The sequence below is a fragment of the Ictidomys tridecemlineatus genome, unplaced genomic scaffold (assembly GCF_052094955.1).
Source record: "Ictidomys tridecemlineatus isolate mIctTri1 unplaced genomic scaffold, mIctTri1.hap1 Scaffold_4377, whole genome shotgun sequence".
NCBI classification, from domain to species: Eukaryota; Metazoa; Chordata; class Mammalia; order Rodentia; family Sciuridae; genus Ictidomys; species Ictidomys tridecemlineatus.
The window spans coordinates 13,438-19,052 of NW_027522831.1; the positions used below are offsets into that span (position 1 = coordinate 13,438).

Sequence of the window (5,615 nt, forward strand, 5' to 3'; positions counted from 1 at the left end):
GATGGCCTTCCTCTTAGGTTAGCTCTCTCTGCAGCCAACAGCTTTTCTTTGCAGATGTTCCACATTACTGGCATCTCTTAATCCTTGGGGCTCTTCACTACAGTTTTGGCTTAATTCTCAGTTTCATGCATTGCCCTCACAGAGATTTAGACCTTGTCACATTTTGCTTGGCCTCCCAGGTCTTCCTTTGTGAATCTAAACCTCTAGCGTCCTGCATTCCTGTATATACCAACAAGATATACTACCAGATAAAGCAGTGGCCAGGTCTTTTTGGACCATGGATACAGTAGCATCTGAGTGTCTGGGAAGCTGAATGCAGTAAAATTAATCCTGGGGAGAAAACTTTCTCTTCACCACTGTGTGAGCAGGTGACCCCATCCAAGGTCTTTTATCAGAGAAAGACATTTTACCCTTGAGCCTGCTGTGGGTGTGATCTTGCTGATTGCTGAGATTCCCTCAAGGCATATTTTCTATTTTCTTTGTGGAAGGTACTTGGCTTCTTTTTAGTGGAGGTACTTTCTTCAACAACCACACCTTCCTTGTATCCAGTTTTTCACATGCCTTTATGGTCAAACTGCAATTTTTAAAATCTTCTCTGCTTTCTGCTGGTTATTCTCATAGTAAACCTGATAACAAACATCCAACAATATCAATGCCAGTTCCTGAATGCTGTGCTGCCTTGAAATTTCCTCTACCAGATTAACAAGTCCATCACCTTTAATTTGGGCCTCACATACAAAGTCTCAAGACATGGGCAAAATGTAGATGAGTTATTTGTCAGAAAGTAACATATGTGGCCTCTAGTCCGATTCCCAATAGAGTCCTCATTCCCTTTTGAAACCTCATGAGCACAGTCTTTACTGTTCACTTTCCTATATATATTGTGGTCTTCTGAGCTCTCACCAGAATTGCTCATTAAGCTTTGCTTACAAGATTCTAAGGTTTTTCCAGCCTGTGTCTCTGAACTTTTCCAAACTCCTTCCATAAATCAGTTCCAAAGGCTTCTAAACCAAATGGTCAGGTTAGCCACAGCAATGATCCCACTTTCAATATCAATTTCTGTGTTAGTCCACTTTGTATCAATGTGACTAAAATACCTAATAAGAGCAACTCAGAGGAGGAAAAGTTTATTTCAGCCCATAGTTTCAGAGATTCACTTCATGGTCAGCTTGATTCATGGCGTTTTTTTGTTTGTTTGTTTTTTTCCCCATGCTCTGGGTCTGAAATGAGGAAGGGCATGGTGGAAGAAAGCTGCTGAGCTCATAGCTGCTGGGAAGGAGAAAGAGAGCAAAAATCTAGGGACAGGATATAATCCCCAAGGGCATACACCTAGTGACCAGCTTCCTTCAGCATTGCCCCACCTGTCTTCAGTTACCACCTATTAGACCATTCAAATTAATAATCCATCAAATAGATCAATCCACTGATGAGGTTACAACCATAATAATTTAATCAGTTCACCTATTAATATTGATTGCTACCAACACATAAGCTTTTCAGTGGTTTCTTTCATATCCAACTGTAATGGGATGTGGTTGCAGTTATTTTAGATAGGAATGGACAATAACTTGACCCAGAATCATATAAGTAAAATGGAATTGGAGGAAAAGACAAAATCTGAGGAATATTTCAAAGACAAAAACAGTAATATTGATGACCAAATGGGAGTGTAATGGCAGAAATGATAATTTAGAGTATTCTTTGATTTCTAGTTTGAGGGTCTAAAAGAATGGTGACATCACAAATATAAATGAGAAAATAGAAAAGGAAAATCTACTCAGGAGAACAAGGCTATTAATTCAATTTGAGATTATTAAAGCTGAAACCATGATTTGAGGTGAAATGTTCTAGAAGTTGGAAATAAAGAATAGTCAGATTAGTCTGATAGGGGCATATTGGAAGGGCTACAAGGGATAGGTCCATGCTAAGAAACTGAAGGACTTGGGGGAATGGATGGTGTTTTTTTCCCCATGATTTTCCAGCCAAAGGCAGTCCCTTTTAAAAGGAAAAAGAGTAAATAGAATAGAACAGTTGGCTCTCCAGATGGTGTCAAAGAACAGAATTAGATTTGATTTCTGGGCCATGGCTTAAGATCCTGAAACTGATGAGTTTGGGCAAGGAACCAGAGAGTCATGAGGACAAAAAAAATTTCTTTTTCTTCTCTTTCATTTTCTACTTTTTAGTGGGAAGAAAAGGAGTCACTGGAAAGGAATTAGAAAATTTTTCAAAGGAAGAAAGGAAGGAAAGAAAGATAACTGAATGAGCAAATACTGGTCTAAAAGAAAGAATCATCCAGTGTAAAAACACATAATGTTTCATAAGATAATTATAGATGAAAGAAATCAAATTTGTTGCTAATACTTATTGAGAGTTTATTGTATGCTGGCACTGTGGCTTCTTTTTTATATACATTATTTCTTTACTCCTTATTTAACAAAATGAAGCTTAATATTTTTCTTATTCAACAACATGTCATAGACATCTTTCCATGTTAGTAAAGATCCACATTGTCATTTTTAATGGATCCATAGCATAATATTCCATTGTATAAAGGGTTATCTTTGTTAGCTTTAATGATCCTGCATATACCTCCTCACACTTTTTCTTTTTTTTAAGAGAAAGATTGATATTTATTTTTTAGTTTTCAAGGGACACAACATCTTTGTTGGTATGTGGTGCTGAGGATTGAACCTGGGCTGTACGCATGCAGGCGAGCACGCTACCGCTTGAGCCACATCCCCAGCCCCTCCTCACACATTTTGTATGCTCTTTTTTCCTTAACTAACAGATGAAATTTTACACTAGTTTTTTTTAAGTATTTATTTTTTTAGGTGTAGATGGACACAACACAATGCCTTTATTTATTTATTTATTTATGTGGTGCTGAGAATTGAACCTGGGTCCTGCCTATGCTAGGCAAGCGCTCTACCGCTGAGCCACAATCCCAGCCCCTACATTAGTTTCTAATTTAATTTTTTAACAATATCATGATTCAAAAATAAAAATATGTAAAAGTATGCTACAAAAAGGTTTTCTTCTATTCTTCTTCCCTGTACCACCCCAACCACTATTAGTTTATTTTGTTTATATTCAGCCATAATTTTTTTATATAAGGAAATATAAATAAGTTTTCTTACTTTTTTTTGGTGGTAATTGTGTTTGAACCCAGGGCATCTACAGCCCCACCCATTTTAAATGTTTTTTTTTTTTTTGAGACAGGATCTCACTAAGTTTCCAGGCTGACTTTGAACTTGCAGTCCTCCTGCTTCAGCCTCCAACTAGTTGGGATTATAGGTACATATCATCAAAACCAGTTCTTTTCTATTTCCTTCCCTTCTCTTTTTATTCAGAATGTAAAAAGCATCTTGTAATCACCTTTTCATGGTGATATTGCTTAATACAGGATCTCAATATATGATGCAGGGATATTGCTTAATACAGGATCTCAATATATGTTACTCAACTACTTCTCAGAAAAGTTGTACATTTTTTATTCTCACCAACAATTCATATACTACTAAACTCATTTTATTTTTTAATTTCAGTGTATTTTTATATTTGAAAGTGTATGACAAATATAGAGTAAAATCACTATAACTGGTGATATAAGGTAGATTCCGGCATTATACCAAATTGATTACACAAAGGACTTTGGACTCATCTACTTATAATTTATAACATAGACAAATGGTCACAATGAAAAAGAAAAGTTTGATTTAAGTTGTTATTGATTTCTCTGTGTTTTTGGATGAATAGAGAAATGGGTAGGAATGAAAGAATGGAAAAAATATTATGTCATGTAAAGCTGAGAAATAAAGCTGGATCAGACAAGAATAAGTAGGATGAGAAATTGGGACAAATCTAAGATGGGAGTAAAAAAAGGGTAGAAGATTCCATTGTGCTCCATACATGTGATAAGCATATTTCCAGATCATCTTGTCCTATATTTTTTATAGACTCCTGTTATAATCTCTTTTTGTCATTGAAGTGGTGCATATTATTATAACAGAAATTCTTTATTCAATGAAATGAATATGACATTTGTCTCTTTTATTTTTAATAGAATTGATTATCTGAAAAAATGGATACTTCTCCATCCAAAAAATATCCAGTTAAAAAATGGGTGAAAATATATCCCAACACAGTGATGGTGAAATATACTTCTCATTATCCCCAGCCTGGGGAAGATGGATATGAAGAAATCAAAGAAGACTATGGAAATTTTATGGAAGAAAATCCAAAGAAAGGTTTGCTGAGTGAAATGAAAAGAAAAGGAAGAACTTTCTTTGGAACCCTGGATACTCAGCCTCCACCAACAGAAGACCCAATGACCAACGAGATCGGACAATTTCAGAGCTTTGCCGAAAAAAAATATTTTTCAATCCTGAAAAATGTGGATAGTGTTGTTTGGATCTGCTTTGGCTCATGGATGTGTAGCCCTTATCATTAGGCTTGTTTCTGACTGTTCAAAAGTTCCATCTTTAGAACTGATTTTTATCTGTTCTGTCAAGCAAGTCTTATCTGTGTTAGTTGTGTGTTACTAGCAGGAACCTCCCTTTGGACCGGGTGGATACAGATTACGACTCTTATGGTGTATGCAATGTTATTTCTATCACCTGTGCTTATACATCATTTTCAATAGTTCCTCCCAGCAATGGCACCACTATGTGGCGAGCCACAACCATAGTGTTCAGTGCCATTTTGGCATTTTTACTTGTAGATGAGAAAATGGCTTATGTTGACATGGCAACGGTTGTTTGCAGCATCTTAGGTGTTTGTCTTGTCATGATTCCCAACATTGTTGATGAAGAAAATTCTTTGTTAAATGCCTGGAAAGAAGCTTTTGGGTACACTATGACTGTGATGGCTGGACTGACCACTGCTCTTTCTATGATAGTATACAGATCCATCAGGGAGAAGATCAGCATGTGGACTGCACTGTTTACCTTTGGTTGGACTGGGACAATCTGGGGAGTGTCTACTATGTTTGTTCTTCAAGAACCCATCATTCTATTAGATGGAGAAACATGGAGTTATCTCATTGCTATATGCATCTGTTCTACTGTGGCATTTTTAGGAGTTTATTATGCCTTGGACAAATTCCATCCAGCTTTGGTCAGCATAGTACAGCATCTGGAGATTGTGGTAGCTATGGTCCTGCAGCTTCTAGTGTTACACATATTTCCTAGTGTGTATGATGTCTTTGGAGGGGTGATCATTATGATTAGTGTATTTGTCCTCGCTGGCTATAAACTTTATTGGAGGAATTTAAAAAGGCAAGATTATCAGGAAATACTAGACTCTCCCATTAAATAATACCTGGTTATTGTAATTTTGTTAATGCTCAGTTATTAATATGTACACTGCCAACTTAATGTTTACCTATAATGTCTTTATGTTATATACTTCAGAGTGCTATATAATATATAATAAACATAGTAGAAAAATTATTATAGTGTAATATATTCAAATATAGATATTAAATATGCAAAATATGTCAAAAACATGGTGTCTTTACATTTATTAACATTGGGTGATTGTGGAATGTTAATTTCCATTGCAAAGGTCACAAAACTCGAAGAAGTGACTTTTTTTTAAAGATTATTTTTAAGATG

The 5,615-nt window shown here is 35.8% G+C and overlaps 1 pseudogene; it reads left to right on the forward strand.

Moving 5' to 3' along the window:
- The first annotated feature begins 2,890 nt into the window (after positions 1 to 2,890).
- Positions 2,891 to 5,410, forward strand: LOC144373571 (solute carrier family 35 member G2-like; annotated as a pseudogene).
- Positions 5,411 to 5,615: the final 205 nt, after the last annotated feature.